The sequence below is a fragment of the Pagrus major genome, chromosome 6, assembly GCF_040436345.1.
Source record: "Pagrus major chromosome 6, Pma_NU_1.0".
Taxonomy (NCBI): domain Eukaryota; kingdom Metazoa; phylum Chordata; class Actinopteri; order Spariformes; family Sparidae; genus Pagrus; species Pagrus major.
In genome coordinates, this window is record NC_133220.1 from 24,710,404 (window position 1) to 24,731,872 (window position 21,469).

General features: G+C 41.8%; 1 long non-coding RNA gene across 1 annotated transcript in view; it reads left to right on the forward strand.

Moving 5' to 3' along the window:
* Nucleotides 1-15,529: 15,529 nt before the first annotated feature.
* Nucleotides 15,530-21,469, forward strand: part of LOC140997461 (uncharacterized) — a 69,458-nt gene continuing 63,518 nt past the window's right edge. The window contains exon 1 of the long non-coding RNA XR_012179367.1: nucleotides 15,530-15,948. This is a non-coding gene — a long non-coding RNA (uncharacterized lncRNA). The remainder of the gene's footprint in view (nucleotides 15,949-21,469) is intronic.

Consider the following 21,469-nt stretch of genomic DNA (forward strand, 5'->3'; position numbering starts at 1 on the left):
AGTTAAATATTTTTAGGGGGATGTCACACTCATGAGCTGCAACAGGAGGGAGGAGGACCATTAAAACTGCACTGGCTGAGTAAATGACGGACAGGATGCTACTAAATGCATGTGAAATGTAGGACACAGTGAAGGTGTATAATACATGAGCAACAGCAGCCTCTAGTGGATCATAAGGTGTGGGTGAGTGGGTGGCCGCCTGGTAGAAACACTGTGATGGGGAGATAGAAGACTGTGAGTGAGAGAGGGAAACGAGTGAGAGAGCTCGGGGGTGTTCTGACATCAATTTTATTGTGAAGTCTGCAAACACTGTAAAAGTGTGGGTGTGTTCCTGCAGCGCGCAGAAAGTTGGTTAACACTGAATGTGACTGTGTGTGTGTGTGTGGGCTCGTGCTGGGGTTATTCATCCTGTTCCTGCTGTGTGTCTGAATAAAATTTGAATGTATTTGATTTCCATTTACACTCATCAAAAAGAGGATGTCGATGCATCATGGGTGCAAAGTGCGGCACTGTAGCTGCGTTGTGACGCAGCGCTGTCAACACTTACCAAACACCAGAGCACAACTCAGTTTTATATGTGGGAACCAGGTTGTAACTTTGTATGTTCTCTCTAACTGCTGTCAACTGCATTTACACATTTACACAAGACTACTCTCAATATGCTAACCTCCTCCAATTTGTAATTGTGTTAATGTACCGTATGTCCCACGTGAGTTGTATGATCACTATACCTCTGCAGCAGGGAGAGTGGTGTATTGAAGGATCTCATCTGCAGAGACTAGCAGCGATGCTGTGTGGAGGGATGAATGATGCCCTGAGAGTTTACTTCTGTCAGACGTCTGCTCCCTTTTTCATCTTTTATTTAATCTTCCTCCAGACAGGTGGAGGGTAGAGGGAGACAAAAACAAAAGGGCAGGTGTGAGGCAAGGCAGGGCGAGGAAGTTTTATCTACTATACATCTCATTTAGCTACTTACCTTTCTGCAATTACCACAGATAAGTTAAAACCATTTCTTTATGTTGCTACTTTATGTTAATTTTGGTTGAATTTTCTAGTTCTCTCTTCTTGCAATGCTCCGGAAACGTTTAGGCACAAAAACCACTTGGTTAGGGTTTTTTGGCTTGGCTAAAATACCTGTTGCCACAATCACCACAAAAACAGCTGGAAATATCTTCCCAGGTGTCCTTGAAAAAAATCCAGTGGTGTGACTTGGACAGCCGTTTGGCAGCCTTGTTGGCTTGCAGTAACAACACCCTCCACTTGCTGATGTGAGAAGTGGCTAATAAGTGTATAATGTGATCGTGAAATGCCACGTTGGGTACAAATGCCAACGTTGGTTTGCAGAAACGTTAACTGCCCTACATTATATCCTGATGGCTGAGCTGAGTAAAAATTCAAAAAACAACCATCCGAGACACTGAGGAACTCCACGTTTCAGACATGAACATGCACAGATACGCACAGGCACACACTAAGCCTTTGAAAATAAAAACGTTTTCTGACTTTTTTCAAATTTCTGCTTTAAGACCTTTTCATGCCTGTAAAATCCCTCAAATGAAGCAATGTGAGAATGAAAAAATCCCTTTCTGGTTGCTCACGACTCAAACTGTGATTGGGGTCACAGTAGCTTTATTTCAAGGGGCTGCAAACCAAATGGGTTGTCACTTCTGCATCGAGGATATGCTGAGAAAGGCTCTGAGCTGGGGAGCAAACAAACATATCAAAAGAAAATGACAAAACTGAAGCTCTACGGAGAAACACTGACTTTCAGGTTTTTGAGCGTTTGCCTTCACAAATAAGAGTCGCGACAGGGTCAAGTAGGTATTGCTGCGGTAGCAAAGTCATTCGTAACCTGAGCAGAGAAAAAACATCTAAGTGGTTTCCATATAGTCACATGGTCAGATTCAAACAAGACAACAAATGATGTTACCACATACACTGCAAGATAACTGTCTCTCTGATCAAATCACAGGATGATGCAGATTTATGATGGGGTGTGTAATTTCACTCTTATTCCATCCCCATATGTCATTTGAAAAGTGAGGATGACCTAATGCCAAGAAAAACAGATAGAATGACATGAATAATTGAATCCGTGCGAGGCAGGGGGCTAAAAACAGACACCAAGTCGTCATTATCTGGGACTCTTAATTAGACAGAGATGATCAAAAGCTAATTGTCGGAAATGATCCTCACAGGCAGTGACACCCTCCTACCTGCATCTGAAGGCACTGTGAAGAGGAGAGTTATTTTTCCTATTATGCAAATAGCTTTGTCGCATTACCTTTCATTATCTAAGCTTCCCCTCCTGCGGTACAGTACTTATTCAGAGTCACTGGCCACATGAACACACATTTACAATTTATCAAACACAGGGTGTTTCGAGATATTCTGGGATGCTTGTAAATCTCCTGTCCTCAGTCAATGCTAGGTGACAGGGTAAAACTCTCATTATGCACATCGTAGTGAGGGCCAGTCATGAGTAATCACTCTGTACTGAGCAGGCTGTCCATGAATGTCACTTGGGTTAATGACAGTGAAGGACACAGAGGAGACAGAGAGGGTTGTTGTTAATGTCTAGGGTGTGAGCTGTGTGTGTGTGTGTGTGTGTGTGTGTGTGTGTGTGTGTGTGTGTGTGTGTGTGTGTGTGTGTGTGTGTGTTTATATCAGTGGTCAAGTAAAAACGGAAAAATCATCATGAATAACTTAAAACAATATCTGAGTTAAGCTAAATATTGAGTCTCTTCTGAATTATGCAAAGTTATTATTCCTGCTGATGGACACAAATGTCTTAATGTTGGAAAACACAATGCAGGGCTCAGCAATAAGGATTGTCCAATGGCGAGGGCCGGGCAAGTAAAATGTCACATTGGGCTAGTAAAGCTAGTCTAGTGGTGGTGAAAAAGAATGAAACACATTGTTTTTTTTATTCTAGAGCTGATGATGAAGGTATCTAAGGAGGGAGTCATTTTGCTTCCTTCTCATCTCAGTTGAGAGGATGTGGGCAAAACTCCAACTATGTTTGGATTAAACATGGCAATTAACTCCAGTCTTTGTTGTTATCTGATCTATGTTTGTATATAGCCTGAATTATAACAATATATATCATTTTAGTGCTTACACTGTAATTAGCTAGCTAGCTACATACCCTTGCTAGCAGGTCAGCTGCTAACAGTAGTTAGCAGAGTGATCTTCTGACCAAAGAAAGCAAAAATACTGCTTGGCTTAATTGTATTAATGTAAGTTAATGCAATATATAGTATTTCTTCTTTGTATGTCTATGTGCCTGATCCAGAAAGGGAAAAAATTGGTTGAGTAACTTGTGGTTGAATGTAGGTTGAATGTATTTCCTCTACTGTTTGGGAAGTTGCAAGTTCTTTTCCCACATCTGAACAAAGATGGAAGCCAAAAATGACCTTGTTCAGTTTGTACAATGTGTCTAAACTTTACTTACCATCACTCACAGTAATGTATTTACATGTTTCTTGTACTGCACCAAATGACAGTTCATGAAATAGGAAATGTAAAACAAGTGTGTGGAAAAAGAGACATTTTGGCATACAAGAGGAAATACAACAGACTGGGACATCCGATGGACCTGAGCCATTAACAAAATTTGTTCCACCTGTGCTTCTCTTGCTGTTAGTCTAAATGCCTGCTAAGAAAAAGTTATCGTGTGTTTGGGAAGTGAACAAGATCATTGGAAATATCAATATGAAATATAGGATAATGGATATTAAATACGTGCTATAGAGTTTTCAGGTTGTAGCGCAGTCCACGGACAACGCTCCTTCAAAGCAGACAAACCCACAACACTGCAATGCAGATTTTAGTATTATGAAGGTTTAGGATTTTAAATGTAAGAGCTGTGAGAGCGTGAAGCAAAAGAAGTTATTGTGTCTTTAGAGTTTTTACTGTTAATGCTGTTATCTCACTTTAAATGGATTTAGTTCTTTTGCATTAGATGCACAGTTGGGAATCCCTTCAGGATACAACAGTTTTTAACATCCTGTAAAAACAGAGGGAAGGCTGCCTGAGGAGAGATGGGAAGATAAAGACGCATGGACGCACATAAACACATGCACACACAGTTGACACACAAACAAACACTTATCGCAGACTCTCAGATTCTCTTTACACTTACATTAAAGGACACAAATTTGGCAGGCACATGAAAAGCACAAATCTCTGAAGCAAATCCAACACAGACATGTTTTATAACAAGTATGTATAAACTCTAGTTGTATACTACCCAAAGAAACAGTCCAACCAAGCTTCAGATCACTGATCATTTCTTGGACTGTATTTATCTGCAATTACAGAACAATGGTCTGAAGACTATCAAGATTGGTACAAGTAGAAAGTGAACGTTGTTTGGTTTTATTTTTGTTTTCCTTTTCCAGGAACTCCTTATGCTAGCTCACAGTTCTTCCATATGTTACAGTTAAATTTGTGATTTTCCTCGAGAAAAACAACCTTACATAAAGTGCAAACTCCTAACTGCTCGCAGCCGGAGCCAAATGTTTTATGGCAAGCTTGAAAGTGCTATACAGTATGACTTACTGGTTAAGTAGGCACATAGCTCCATCACAATATGCTTCAATTAAAGGTTGGCGATGAATATAAGAACAACAATACCTTTGATTGGCTGAAGTACTTCTCCATTTTTTTCAGTGTCTTGCTCAAGGCTTTGTCAACGTGTGGACAGGAGGAGATGTGGATTGAGCCGCCGACCCTACGATTAACAGTGATTACAGTCTGCGGAGACTGACTGTAAGTCAATACAATGTCCTCGGAAGTGCGGTGATGGTAGGGGTGAGTCGACCAACACGGCATATGTCCAGGCTAATTAACACATACAAGGTCATGCATAATATCAGTGACATGCTAACCAGCATGTCATGTCATACAGTAACACAGGAAAAGACGTAGCGCTGCTGTTGAGCATTCAGTAGACACTCTCGTATTACATTCACCCTTAATCTGTTATTTATTAAGTTAAACTGTACTGTTAGAAGTGTTGATATGTTGAGGATCACTTGAATTAGAATTACTGTAATAATAATAATGGCCAGATAAAGTAAATATGTGTAATCTGCGCGGGTGGCTCAGACATAAATTGTAGATTAAAGGCATACAAACAAGCTAACAGCACAAAGAGGAAGTGAAGACAAATAGAGAATCCGTGTTGTCCTTCACCTACATGTTCTGTAGCTTTCTTGTGCATTAAACACTCAACAGTGTGGCTGCTTCAGTAGTGTTTAATGTCGTCGTTCCACAAAGGAATAGTATCACTTTGCATGAATGCACCAAGTGTTTCAAATGCCTTGTAGGCCTGAATAATATATTAATGCACTAGTGCAGAACAGATGCATACTAGCCTATGTATTTATAATATATGACAGACAGTCCACAGAATAAACTGGCAGCTGGTGCTGGTTTTCCCAGCAGAATAATGACTGGGATTCGCACATCCGTATGGATTTTCTCCATGCTGACAGTAGTGTTCTGTATTATATTAATTGGTGTGAGGCTTTCTTAATTGCATAATTTTAGGGTGATGTGATAATTTTCTGCAAGTGTAATGCATTTCCAATGTTTTTATCAAGTCTTCAGGGTAGGTTCGGTCACTGTTAGATATCCCACTGTGATGCTGGATATTTAAACTCATCACAGATGATCTTCAGGTTGAGCTATGCCATTGCTTCACTTAGTTAATGGCCACCATGCGAGACAGAAGGGTCCTCCTCGTCTGGTCAACAGCCTTTTAGCAACACAACTAATCGTACAGTGTTGAAGAAGAGCAATATCTCGTCATTGTTCTTCATAGGGGTCAGAAAAGCATTATGGCGCTGTTAGCTTTGTACTGTAGCCAGTCATGCTAATCCTTCAGTCTCCTCCTTTGTCGCAAAGCTGCTTCTGCTCCCATTTGGCTGATTTCATTCTTTTTCCCCCCATCTCTAAATGTCCATGCTAGCATTAAGGAACCATCTGTGGCTGTCTTTCATTGGCCACTGGCTCAAGGCTCTGGTTTTTAAATAGAAGCAATGGAAGGGTGAGCCCCAAATGGAGCATGGTCAGGCTTTGGAAATGTTTGTGCATGAGTAAGCATTAATATTTGAGTGTATTAGAGGATGAATATTTTTATATGGATACCCACTTAAAAAAAGAAACAGGAATGAGTCCTCCAAGAGGATGAGCTCTGCTGCTGTAAGCCATCTCTCTGGACTCATCATTCTCACCAAGCTACAGCATGTGTAGCTACATCTCTATTACCTCCACGACCTTTCAGTACGTATGTCAATACAGACTTCTGCTAGTGCAAAATGTCAGCAAAAACAGCTCAGTCTGTATAATGCTTGAACTCTCTACCCTACAGTACAGGAACTATGTTTACACCTCATGAGTTACTTTTGATATAAATGTGTCGGCTTCAAACATCATGACATTAAAACCTGCATGACTTTTGGACTTTGGAGGAAAGCCATAGGGTGAACGTGTAAACTCCACACAGAATGATGTGCTAGCTTACAATATTTCTTGTACTGCCTGGTACATGTGTGTGTGTGTGTGTGTGTGTGTGTGTGTGTGTGTGTGTGTGTGTGTGTGTGTGTGTGTGTGTGTGTGTGTGAGGAGGAGCAGTATGAGGAATGTTGTGAAGAGGGCAGAAGTCAAGCACAGAGAGTGGAGAGGAAGAAATTGTACATGCCCTCATCTGATTTTTCCCAATGAAAAATGAGCTTTACAGATGCTGGTTAACCTCCACTTGCTATTTCTTTCTCACGCCCGCCTGCACAGTTAATGTATGTAGAGACTTTACCTTTGTGCCAGTGCATGTGTGTGTGTGTCAGTGTCCGTCTGCACTTGAGTCACAGGTCACGTGACTGGGCAGATGTTGACATGTTGAGTCTGCTGATCAGAATAGAAAGAGAGACGTTAGCTGGAAGAGCAATACTGAGAAACAAACCGGTTGGGTTGCGGCTGAGTGAGAGGCAGCACATTTTTCTGACATTTCTTCTGGTGACATTTCCAGTCGGAATGAGAGGGAAGGAAAATACAGAGAGAAAGATGTCGAAAAAGGAAACAATGCAACAATTTAGCTCCTCTTCTCAAGATAGACCTGCGTAGTCTGTCGTGCTTTGCTCGGTTTTCGCACATGAAATAATTGGTGTGACCTCTGGGAGTCGAACACAGATCAATTAAGTGTGTTTTTTGTGTCAGAGCCGTCTTGTTACAGTCTGGCTGAGGCAAAGGTCAGAGAGGAGGCAGCAGACTGGGCAGGTAGGACCACGTCAAAGGTGTATAACTGAACAGTGGATGAAAGTAAAAAGGCTCTTCAAAATGAGATACTAGCATTGAGCCCAGAATTTCATTATAACGTTGGTTCTGTAATCTAAACACGTCTTTTGTTTCAGTTCAAAAGGAATAGAAAATGTGTTGATTGTGTTGGCATGGAAAGTAATTTACAGATGTGAGATACTGCTGGAAGATGAATTGTGCAATATGTTGTTGTAAGAAATAGAACAGGGAGTTAGAAGTGACATCTCAGCAAAAACAAAATGGGTTACATTAAAGACAGTGTTGGATTTTCATTTATATGTTGGCTGAAATACAATTGGTTTAATGCATGGTGTAATAAGAAAAATGTATCAAGTGATCTGCTGTTTGTTTTCATTTGTTTTGGTTCAAACAGGAAACAGATTCCTGTGGAGAGATTAATTCATTTCATTCTTAATCTGTACGGGATCAAGAATACAATTCACAACACTGTATCATTACTGTTACATGTAGAGCAAATCCTACACAGGTTATTTTTGAGAAGGCATTGTGATGATTCCTACAGCTCTTTAACCTGATTGCACAAAGATAAATTCCTGCACTGTAATGCAGCTCTGATTGCTAAAAGCAGAGGCATGCTTTTGTCTGAGGCAGTAAACGCCACTGGGCATCATCAGCCATCAGCCTCTCCCAGTGGCCCATAAACTCCCCTGTGCTCCTGTCACTGGCTTCAAGTCTCATTTGTCGCCATTCACTCCAGGGAGCAGAGTCATGGAAGGAAGGCCGGCTATGACCAGAGACAAGGTCTGCACAGTCCTGCTGTGACCTCCTGACAAATCCTGAGCTCTGCAAAGCTCAGCCATTGTATCAGCTCAGTGTAAAATTAATGTTTAATGTATCTACTGTATTGTTTTCCATGTGGTGGCTGTTGAAATTGCCCCACAGTACATGCGACTTGCTGGATTTGAGCAGCACAGTTTGAACAGCTCTGACTGTTGGTGCAGAAGGTGAAATAGCTGCAAAGGCACAGCACACATCACCTGAATAACCACAAAGAGATTTCTTTTGAATGTTCACCACGCTGCTTACACTTGTCTTTGTTTGGTCTTAACTAAAATTACATTTCTGTATGGGCTGCAATCTTTTTTTCAGGATGCCAAGCACAGACTTGGGGTCTGTAGAAGGATGCTTTAGTGATGCAAGCAGCATGGTTCTATGTCTGATGGTCGTTCACAGACCTTCTGAGGGGCTGTACCCCTGAACCTGAAAAAAACAACAACTTCTGAACGCTGCTGCCTATATGTTAGCAAACTAGCTAGCTCGCTGTTATTGGTTCATGTGATTGCACATTGCAATTTTGTGCAATGTAATGCGAACATGACACGCTACATAGTGAGTTATACCATTTGTTATTTCCACAACTTTCAAAGACTCCCCTGGAGGCCTCACACAACAGCAATAATACCAAGTCTGGATGCAGCAGTGTCATTTGACAGGAGACATACAGTAGGTCATCACTTTGCATCATCTTTATTTTTTTTTTACATCTGCAGGTGTGTGTCCTGGAAGCATGCCCATCAAAAACTAATAAACGTTTGGATGATATGGTGATTTAATTTGGTATAAACTTGTAACAATGCTTTCCTCCTGAGCAGCAGCTCAGTCAAAGAGACCAATTGGGCTGTTATTGCCTTGTGTGCGTCCTTGATGCAACGGTTTTATATCTTGTGTCATGGCCCTGAATTTACAAAAGTGTAAAAAAGAGAAAACCAGACTGTTTTGCCGACAACTGTGTATTACTGCATGCAAGCACCCGATGAAGCACAATGTCAGCTAGCTGTCCACACTAAATACGCTAAATATGCCTTCTGTTACTTCATATAAACAAACCACATGCCATTAGCTGTGTGCTGGAGATCAGATTGGAGACTTAACCACTTGTAAAGGATGGATGAGTCGCTAAAATTACCAATCTTTCTATTTTTGTACTTTCTAAACAGAAAACACATTTAATGCTGTGATATTTAGATGTTTCTCTACTGGTAATTAAATACAATATAGCCAACAATGAGTAAAGTTGGTGTGTTATCTTACCAGTAACTTTCAGTTCCCTGACAATCACCCTCCAGCCAGCTGGCACCATATTTAGGTTTTTGTAGTAAAAGGAGCTGGTATTGCGTCAATAACTCCTCACTTAAACATTAATAATCCACCAATCCTTGTCCATGTCACACTTTTAACATTAGCAACAGGAAACAAAACACCATGTTGCGCTGCGCAGCACTGCACTGCTCGTGGCCAGTTAGGACACAGTGTTAAGTGGAAGTCAGCAACAACTGAGGCAATGAGATTGAACAAGTAATACAAATAACAAATATGAATATTATTCATTTTGGGAGATTCTAAGTTACCACAAGACACAATCAAAATACATTTTAACAACATCACACACACACACAAGGAGTACATGCACAATCCTCGGTATTTATTGCCTCTTACTATTGTGTATGAAGCCCACAGCCATTATAGCCTTATTCACAATCTTTTAAAAGTGCAGCACTGGAGGTGATAATAAATCAAATTAGCAGAGAGAAATTTTTAGAACTAGTTTGTATCACATTTTAGAGGTGTTGACAAGGCAATATATAGCACTGAAATCCCACGCGGTTGAACTCACACACACACTATACAGTGTGATGTGTACCTCACACACGCGGTGGAATTGTATAATGTGCTCATTACAGGCAGTGAGTGCTGATTATATGCATTAAGAAAGACTCAGCCAACACGATCAAAGACTATTTTGTTGGAGTTCAGAATGGGAGTCTTTTGTGTGGTCCGCGTGCCGTCATTCTGGACTAAAGACGAAGCATTTGAACCGGTTGTTTTACAGCACAACACTGTTGCATTCCATTACTTTTACAGGATTACCATTGACTTCGTCTTCCATAACAAAAACAAATCAAAGGTGGTTTCATTCCCACCATGTTGGCCTGAGTGTGTTGATTACTTGACCATGTCCTCTCCACGGTGTAGGAAGCTCTAAATTTGAAATCCAATTACCCACCGAGCGAAAAAAGCCTTGCAACTGACACCAACTGACAGCCTATTGAGATGGTAACGTTTAGCAGAGGCGGACAGGTGCATCTGTGTGTGTGTTTGTGCGTGTGCACATAAGTGTGTGTTTGACTTCTAAATTGGCAGCGCTCCCTTTCTGTTGACTTTTATAAAGCAGTGTCGGCATTAAAATGAGTGATCTGACAGGGGGATGGGTGTTTGGCAGGGAGAGATGCTCAAAGGTGCTGGTCGTAACATTATCAGAGCTCAGGCGGGCAGGGTAAATTTAGAAATGGAGGCATGTGCTATTGTTTATGTTCTCCGCTTTCCCACTAAGAGCCACTCCATATGCAAGCTTTTGTTTAATCAAAGTGATTGTATTCCAGAGTAAATGATGTATTATTCAATGGCTGCACTACTGAGTTCAAACCAGGTGTAATTCGATGGTGTAAAGGTATGTGGACTGTACTTGTCTACAACCAATAGAAAGACAAATTGACAAATCTGAAGTATAATCAATGTTGTATTGAATTGCCATTTTTGATACAATACAGTAGCTAATAGCCATTGTGTTTTATTAAGAATACACATTTTATGATTGTTTTTTTCTATTTGCTGCCATTTTTTAGATTAAAAATTATTCATGCACATTATTCAATGCTGTTTTGCTGTGAAGCTCCAGAAATGTCACCTGACTTCACCTGACTTTCCACAAAGGTAAGTAGATTTCATTTTTGGGTGAACTTCTCCTTTAAGCCATCTAACTAAGCTATCTATTTAAACCACCACCGTTCTAGGGATTTGTTTTGACACACTCATCCCTGTACTTCTTCTTTGTCTTCTATCGTCTTACAAAACATCAAAACTTGCTCTGAAAAGTTGTGTTGCTAATGATGGAGTCTTTTCAGTTTTTCTGCCGGAGACAAGACTCAGCAGCACCCAGCGACACAGAGCTCTCATCTGTTGCGTAGCTCCAACAACATGCCCTTCAACTTTTGTTTCTCCGGTTAATGAGCTGCCAAGCCTTCTCTTACACAGCGTGCAGTTAATCAATGTTGTCACGGACCTTGATGAGCAGGTGCAGACATTACGATTAAATAGGACTATTTCCTTAATTAGTCCAGGCCACAGTCGCACCAGTGTTCATGTAACAGAGCGAAAGGTCCCCTCTCCTTTCTGCCAAATGATTCTGACGTGCAGTTTTAACCGGTAATCTCCTGCTTTTTTCCCTAATTGTGCGAAACTTTATCTGCTTCTCCTGAGAGGAAGTGAGGACATTAAACGGCTTTGATTATGTGGGTGTGTGTGTGTGTGTGTGTGTGTGACAGAGAGAGAGAGAGAGAGACCATCTGTTTATCAGCTGGACCATCACATGACTTACTGCCCTGCCACAGTCATTCTCTGCCCTTCATTTCAATCCATTAATAAATTGCTAACAAATGCATATTTACCTCGAGCACCGATGTGTAATATGAATGCATCCTAGGCTGCTGTGGCAATTAAGCTGAATTAACTAAAATGTAAATGAATGTTTTTTAACGTATGTGGTTATGTGGTGTAATAGACACACGATTAATCACTCTGTTGTAAAGCAAATGCTGTGGGAAATCTCAAATAGACGCCTATTAAGGTGTTTGATTACTGATGATTACACCCTCTCTCTCATGTGTGCACATAACGCCCTCACACACACACACACACACACACACACACACACAAAACTCACCTCGCCTTCTAATTAAGCAGGTAATCCTCCCTCATATTCCCCTCTCACACGGCACAGATGCTGCTGAAAGACATGCTTGGAGAGGGAGAGAGCAGCAGGCGGCCTCTTTGATTCAAACGCACATGAGTTGGGCTTATCTGCGAGGTTCACGCTGCAGCAGACATGATCAGAATACATGTCGAGGTGCCCTGCCACGCGTCGTCGTGGGTCCAGGTCTGGATCTTACAGGGCTTTTTACAGTCACACTTGTCTTCTTTGGTGCCTTTCAGCTACTCATCTGCTGCAGAGGATGCCAGAGAGAAATGTGAAAAGCTAAGCTGCACCTTGCTCTTTGTGTGCAGATCCACTCCTGGCTTTCTCTCCTGGAGAAAGTGTCAAGTGAACTGAGGAGTCACTTCATTACCAGTTCAGTTTAAAATGTTTAACTCAAAGTGCTTGAAGGGAGGTCTAATGAAAGAGTGATGATCAATGAGCAAGAACTCGCCCTGCGTTGGAGAGAAGTGGTTACTGTAGACTGCAGAGATGTATTGATTTAGAGAAAGATGCTTTGGAATAGATCCACACTGTGCTGCTGCCTTCTCACCCACTAATGGTTATTTTACTGCAGAGCTCAGTCAGGGTTAATAAGTCTGATATCAATTGAAGCTGTTGCCAACAAAATTTAAAATTCAAAGCGCTGATTTTTATTCTCCAGCTTCAAATCACCATCTCTGGCAGGTACAGAATCAGTCACAGGAAGTATTTTACAGTCGCACAGCAGTAATAAAAATTACGAATGGGCTTGTTCTCACTTCCGTTGTGTGTGTGTGAGAGAAAGAGCTCAGCTTTGCAATACATCCAGGTAAATGTCGACCTTTATGAAATACTTGTATTCTCTCCACGGCCTTCCACTCCCGGGGACGAGAGCGATCAAACGTGACAGGTGGAAGCAGGCCTATAATAAAGCAATAACCCCGAGGTCCTCCTGCTGCATTAGCCTGACTAAATCTTGTTTGATATCTCACTGCTCTTCATGTTCCTCCCCGTCATTGGACAGCAGTGCATGTTTCCTCTGTGTTCTGTCCTGGTAGCTTGTGTATGAACTAATGTTGTTCTAGCACAGCAACACTAGTCTCAGCGTATCTTTAGTCTGTTCCAGGCTGAATTTAGATCGACTGACACGATAAAAAGAGGTGACAGCGAGAACCAGAGCAAAGTGTTTGGCCTAGTTAGGATACACAGAGCGCTGTCCATGGTCCTGAATCCATTTCATATCTCTCCGTCTTCTACTTTCTTTCAGTTTACCTCGGTCTGTGCTGTTATTGGCACGATGTACAGGCTCCTCACAGTGCCAAAGAAGAGGGTGACAAAATGAATTACATTCCCCGCACAGAAAGAGCAGTCTGATAAGAACAGATGGGAAGATCTACAGTGTTATTTGCATTCAGTATGGTTGCCTGTTTTCGTTAATGCGAGACAACAATCAGCACATCTTGCGGAAAGAAATCTCTCTCTCTCTCTCAGTTCATTTCACTTCTTATATGCCGTATAGGCTTTACAGGAAATAAGCTTTTAGGGTTGCCAAAGCAATTTATCCATGATACTGAAAGTGAGTGTTATACGACGAGCAATATTTACTGTGCTCTTTGTTCGTTCTTCCTCCCGAGCTATGAATCATGTTGCATTTTTGAATGTGCGCTTTATGTATTTTCATGTAGGCCTATATTTTCCTGCAGTTCAAGGCAGCCATTGGTTTTCATTTATTTCTGCTCAGTACTCGACTAGCAGTCTACAGAAGACTTGCTTATGTTGTGTCGTCTTGATCACAGCTCAAGATCAAGTCTGCATTCATTTCTGTCACAAGCTGTATTATCACTGCTGTGTGGTATTTACATGCAGTAAATGAAATTCCACTTTGACCAAAATTAAAGGGGCACTCCACAGATTTTACACACAAACCTGATAATGTCATGAGGGTTGTTGACTTGAGATAAAAAAAAAGTCATGTGGTCACTTAGCCGACAGGGACGGTGTAACAAATAATGACATCAAGTTGCAACATGGGAAATGTAGGATATATTTGTCACTACAGACACTGTGGAGTGGGGCTGCATGCTCAACCAGGTGATCAAATCTAACTATTAAGCAATAAATCTCTGTCTGTCTGTCTGTCTGTCTGTTATTCATATATCTCGAGAACTGTTCATCCTGTTCAACTTCATGCTTGGCAGGTCTGTTGCTGAGGACTCAAATAAGCGTAGTGTCAAATTTGGTGCAACTTGGACACATATGATGTAAACAAAACGGAAATTAGCGCGGTGCAACAACTTGCTGTAGTAACATGGTGCAGTGAGAACACCTGTCAAAATCCTACTCCAGGCTATAAGAAGGCTAAATATCACCAGGGAAACTGCTAACTGTAGCCGCTGTTAGCAAGTCAGTTAACCGTGCAGCTAGCCATCGTATTTGCTCACTCTGCCCGGACGTTTGTTTTCTATCAAACTATCATCTTATGAGGTACAAAGTGGCTAGGTGCTAGCTGGTTAGCATGCTTACTTCAATAGATATCTTTGCAAAGGAAGTCTTTAACATAGCGTCAAAAATGCACATTCTGTTGGTAAATTTAGTTCATTCTTGAATGATTTAAACAAAATCCTTAAAAAACTGCACCTTTAAGACAGGATCTGAGAATATATTAAATGTATCTGCTAGAAAGAAAGAAAAAAAAGCAACTGCAAAAGAGAGGAGGGCACTCCAGGCACACCGCGCCGTATGAAGATATTGGTTTTGCTGGTGATGCGTTTCTAGTGACGTATCTTGGGTGTCATCGGCCACTAAATCAGCGTATCTTGACCTCTGCCACAAAACTTAATACATACTTGATGTTTACATTCATGGATTAGATGATTCAAGCGAGTTTCGAGAATTTGCTCACAGATTTTCATACCCAGTGGAAATGAGTGGAGGCCAATGGCCGCCTCAAACAGTCGGACAACCACATTTCTAAAAACAAAAACAGAGCAGTGTGCAGAATGGTCAGCTGGGAGGTAAAGTGCAAAGAATGTGCAGTATGTGGGATAAACAAGTGGACACAGATAACCAATATTGAATGACTGTCAGCCTAAATACACTGAAGCCTTTCACTTGTGATTTGCCTTATCTCTGTGTGTGTGTCTCTCTCTCTCTCTCTCTCTCTCTCTGTGTATGTCTGTGTGTGTCTCTCTCTCTCTTTCTCTGTCTGTGTGTGTGTCTCTTTCTCTCTGTGTTTGTGTGTGTCTCTCTCTCCCTCTCTCTCTGTCTCTCTCTCTCTGTCTCTCTCCCTCTCTCTCTGTCTCTCTCTCTCTGTCTCTCTCTCTCTGTGTATGTGTCTCTCTCTCCCCCTCTCTCTCTGTGTGTATGTGTCTCTCTCTCCCCCTCTCTCTCTCTGTGTGTATGTGTCTCTCTCTCTCAGGAGTTGGTCGCTCGGGTGCAGCAGCAGTATCTCAGTATCTATCCCGCTTCGCCTGACAGACAGACAGCGGCAGCCCTCCTCTACATCTACCTGCCTACATATCTGTCTGCCTCCTCGTCTGTCTGCCTGTCTGTCTGTCTGACTGACTGACTGACTGACTGCATGTGTGTGTGTCGCCTGTGAACGCTGAGGTGAATGTAAAGCTCGGTCGGTGATGGTGATGGTGATGGAGGAGACCGCTGTGGACCGGGGCTCTCGCTTTTCTCCCCGCCGGAGACACACAAACTCACCGGACGAATAGAGGCGACAGATGCCGGTGTGACGGTGTTCAGTGTTTCACTCTGCTTTTTCCTCCTCTGCCGACACGAACAGATGCTCCTCTCGGGAAGTTACGGACCAAAACACGGATAAATCCTCCCAAGTCTCCAACATTTGCAAGAGGCGCTCTCAGTCGAAGGTAAAAAAACGGCCCCAAAGACACCGAAAACTGTTGCTGTCAGGTGTGTGTGTGTGTTTGTATGTGTGCGTTTGTATGTGTGTGTGTGTTTTACATACGAAGTGAAATGTGTTAGACAGTAGTGAACATTTCGTCCGAAGTGGGTGGGAAGGTGACTCATACTGATTCAAGCGCTGTTTTGGACTCAGTAGGCTATTTACACTGCGCCTTTGCGGCTTTTAAAAAGACAAACAGGCTGAGGGCTCAGGCTAATTCTTGGCATTTTATTCTTTTCTGAATGCACTCAAACAGCGTCAGTCTAAAGCACACAACAGTGGGTCCGTGTGTGTGTGTGTGTGTGTGTGTGCGTGTGTGTGTGTGTGAAATAATGCAGCTCCCCCCTCCACGCTTTTTCTCAGCAGTTTGAATTTTGACAGGTAAAGAAATGCGTGCCGGAGGTCCAGGGTTGGTTCTGGCCTGTTGACATTGTGACTCCTCTAATTGGGTTTATGACACGTCAGTCAAAGACAACAGGATGTGTGTGTTAATGACAGACAGAGCATCCAGGTGGAGAAGAAGTCACCACATCCCTATAGGCTCCTACAACCATAGTATAGGCTATATATGACTTATTCTACATTTTTCTATAAGTGCATTTCTATTGCATAGCAAGACTTGAGAACTTGCTGTCTGCCATTGGCAGGTGGCCCTGAGGAAAAACTGGAGACTTGTTTACGCCTGTCGCTCTTCAACATCGAGAGGCATCGTTTTATTGGTTAAAACACTCCAGTCTTTGGAGTCATGAATCAAGTAGGTCTGTCGTTTACTCTATAGGACCAGCAGATCTGTCATGTGTTTTATGGAGGATGACAAACAATATATCTAGCGTGAGATTAGATTTCTGCAAATATAAAACAAATATAAAATTGGAGGCGTCTTTTCGAGGCGATAAAACACATGAGAAATGGCCGCCCATGTTGGCCACTGGAGCATCCCTCACATTTAGCCCTGCTTCCAGAGATGATGATGATTTAGCTCCCAGTCCAGTCCCATATTTACAAGGTCAGTTACTCCACAAACTCTAATGAATCACCCATGCAGCTCTGTCCACTCAGCAGTCACTGTCCCACAGCGTGACTGAGCAGGGCCCGCTCACAACGCTGAGGATGGAGAAGCAGATATAATTACGAAAAAACTGTGATAGTGCGAACAATAAGTGGACTCTGGCTCTCTCTGTTTGCCACTTTAGTTGTGCATTTTGTAGTTTTGGGGAAGAAATTGTAATCAGAAGAGAAAGATCTTCATTGACTGATTTTTTTTATCTAAACAAACTAAATAGACAAACTTCTCTCGTTTCCATTACTGAATATACTGAATAAACAAACTGACCTTAAAGGACAAGTCAATTTCATACTGTTTTACTGTGTTTATATTTGGCGGACCCTGCCACCTTTCCAGCTTCACTCAGCCATGGGTAGTAATCAATACAAATCAATAGTGTTTTTTTTCCCCAGCAGTTTAATCAAATTAACTCCAGGGTGGCTCTACTATATAGATGACATGAGACCAGCTGTAATCGCCTGATGTACTACAACACACTCGGATCCTTTAGTAGGTTGCGGTGTCTTTCATTCCATCAAATTAACAATGGATTTAGGTCTAGCTACCCTTTTAGCACAGCTTTTTGAGTGACCTGAAAAGCAGCCTTACTGCTGCGTTAGTGGCCTCAATTTGCTTCAGCTGCAAAAAAAAAAAACACACTGAAAAAATCTAGCAGGCTATGCTAACTCACAGCCATTTATGTCCATCTTGCCTGTCGTGTTCCCTCGCTCTCTTGTCCACTTTCACACACTCTACCTCTCTCGCCCTCCTGCTAGTATGCACTCACTCAAACTGTGTCTCATCGCATCTCGTCACTCTCAGCGGCACTCTGCCCTCTCTGCTTGTCTCCGTCACACATGCACACACACGCACATGCACACACGCTCGAAAAGAAGCACACCAGCCATGTTGGATATTATTTGCTAAAATCGGTGATCTTTGCACTTATTCCTCATACGCACCATCTTTTGTTTCTGACTATTTTCTCGGTTAATTTGTTGACATTGACTTTCTCTTGAGTTGTTGATTGACTGCTGTACATGATGACCTCTTTGACCTTATCTGTTAGGAATGCGTGCCTTTCATGTGACGTACTGGACAGAAAGAAGAAGCACCACAATAGAGATTTTAAACCCCAGCGGTATTCCAAGGGCAGGTCGTTTCTATTTTCTCTATTTGCGCAGTGGCTTCATTTTAGAGGGACGGTATATTGCAGAGGGCCATTTATAATGTATAGAGCAGTCCTGTATTAAATATCTGCAGAGTCGGAGGTGTGTATTCCACCGCTCAGTCAGGGGGGGCTACATTACACCATATTGCATCAATGAAAGGATGAAGGCTATATGGGAAATGGGAAGAAAATCTCTTCCTTCTTGTGTTTCTGCAGAGAGTTCACCAGGGTGTTACGACTTTTTGCAGTGTGTGGGCTCGGTCGTAATTAATATTTAAGCAGATGTTTTAATGTCGCTGCAGTAAATATGAGTTATAATGTTGATGTCTAAAGACAAAAAGTTCCTGGTGCTGAAGTTCAAGGATAAAAACATTCAAAGGAAGCCTATGATCGTGTATCAACTGACTCTAGAGCTGCAGAAACAGATAAAGTAGCAGAAGTCTATATTTAAACGGCCTCGCTAGAGAGATAAGATGTCGTCATTCCCCCCAGTTGGAAACTGTCTGCAGAAGAAACCGAATCTTTCATATCTCTGGGTCTTTTTTCAACTTGTTCTCGATACAGCCTTTTTAGAAATAGATCACAGCTTTGCACCTTTTTACAACATTGTTACAGGTTGATTTGGATGAAGAGCCTGCACCTGTTTTGATGTGAGAGCAAATATAGGCATCACATTCTGTAGTAGTATACAGGGATAGCCAGCTATGTCAAAACTGAGCACTTTACACATTGAAATCGTCAAACAATCCTCAATTTTTGCTCTTTGTTTGCCTCGGCCTTGCAGTCCCATTTAGCTTTGGAAAACAAGCAAACCTTCCTTACTGAAAGCTATTTGAGGTGCCAGAAAATCAACAAGAATATTCCTGGTAAACTTGATTATGCTCAGCAAAAAGCGCAATGTCCCGGTCCGGAATTTGTTTAGGAATCTGCAGTGATTGCCACGGAGGATAATGGACCTGAATGAAAGCAATGTTTTCATTCAGATTCAGCCGTGGCACAATTCACAGCCATCTGCTGATTATGGCGTTTAACAGTCACAAAAACGGTGTGTGATTTTCGAAAAATTGTTCATGTCATTGTCACCTCTGCTCATGCTGTTCTTTTACCTCGTTTTGCTTACCTTTCTCTCACTCGCTCTCACCTGTCAATCATTCGAATTTAAGCTCCCTTAAGCACAGACTAGATAATTCTATTTTAACTTACAACCAAAGATTTGGAAAGAGGCCATGTCCCTCCTCCTGCTCCAAACCTCCCACTTCTTCTCCCCCTTGAAATCAAAGCAGTGTAGTGTGGATGTAGCTGACATGAAGAAAAGACACTTTTGACATCAATTAAAGCCTCTTCTGCGACTATCCACTGTAATTAAACCTTACGTCTCACTTCCCCGGAGGCGGCGAGCTCAGGAAGGGGTGCCAAACCCTCTTTTCACCTGGCCTGCAGCTAATAGCCATGCTAGCCATGCTGCGCTGGGATACTAGGGTTGGCACAGGTTCAGGCTGGCAAGGAGGGAGCTTTACCACTGAGGCTGTTGTAATTCTGCACACAACATAACATGCTGCTGTGGTTGGTGCGATGCTAGGAAGAAGTCATTAACACTGCAAAAGGAATCTCTTTGTGCACCTACAAGTCAAGGATTTAGAAAGGAATTACAGCCCAACATAACATAAAGTCTCTCAGTGGATTATTAGTGATGTTTTCGAACATTTAATGGCACTGTTTTTCCATTGATTTACTCCTACGCTGTGTGTGTGCATAGAAAAAATGAAATGTGGTTAAGCTAAGGCAACTAACACACTTTGAATTAGAGAAAGATTGTTACAGTATTGACATTTGACTGTTGGTTGAGACACACAGGCAGCTCTCCTTGGATGATGCTGAATTTGAGTCTCATTCTCGACATGCCAATCTTTAATCCTGAAGGCACTCATGCTAATCAGAACATGAAAATGTCAGCTGATGCGATATCAGGTGAGGATCCTGGTCAGACATGGAGAGAGGTACAATATGTACAAAGTTTGCATACTGATTTGCCAAGTGTTTATCTGCTGCCTGTTTGAAATGCATGTCATGCATCCAAATAAGCATCCACTAAGGAGATTCTGCACAATGTGGCTCTCCACATTTTCTATTCTGCAAAGCTTAAAGTCAGTGGAACCTCAAGGATGATTATACATTCTTCCAAAGATCTGCAAATGACCATGTAAACGTATGCAAAACATCCACCATAGGTCAGCAAAGGTATACCTGGGAGAAATTCAAACGATTCTCAGGTTTTAATTTCAATGCCAGCTACAGTAAGTAGCATGTTTTGTGTGTTTTGATTGTGTGTTTGATGGATTCAGCTATAGCCTGGATTCCTCAGGTGACACACGCTAACGTTCCTTCTTGGCACCGTAATACTTGATGGAAACAAACATCCAGACTCGGCAAATATAACCATGTGTATGTCAGGTGGTCACACTGGCCGATAGCTTAAAGCGATCAACAGACCAAATACCCAGAAGAGTGTAACATGTTTTAGTTAAGTCGATTCAGTTTCTCTGTGCAACATCAGTTATTTATCAGGAGATCTTTTCTTTTTCAGCTGCTCTGGCTCAGAGAAGATCTGTTTTCTTTGGGGTGATTAACTGACTGTAACCTAACAGAGTGTGAGAGCCAACAGCCATGACTGAAGAAAGCCAATAGTGTGAAATGCTGTTGTGATGGATCCGTGTTAGGATTTATGTTTTTGTGTCTGCGCGTAGACTGTCTCTTTATATATATATATCTGTGTGTGTGACAGTGAGTCCCACTTTGTGTGTCTGTTGAGCTGTGGATCGTGTCTGATTGTAATGCAGAAGCGTTGTAAGATTTACTTTTCTCTTGGTGAATTTATTTCTAGACCCATCTGCCAAATGGTGAAAAGGGACTCTTTTTTTAAACCAAACTCAATTCTCACCTATATCTGATGTTTTAGTTTGTACTGTCTCCTCTTTCATTAGCAAAAATATTTCAGAAACAGTGCCACTTTTGCTTTATGTTCTTCATAGTTAGCGTGACACTTTTATTCAGTTAATGAGCTTTGGGTTTATGTTTTTAGGGGTTATCAGATTTAAAAAAACAACAAAAAGCAGATTAATCAGGTGCTCCTATAGCCAAATAATTACAACTCATACCACAATACAAAATTGTCATGGACCTTTGTTGCATGTCATGTTTCTGGAGTTGGAGACAAATAAATGCTCCAAATGGGACAATTCAGGCTTTTTGCTTTGAATTTTTTGGAGAATA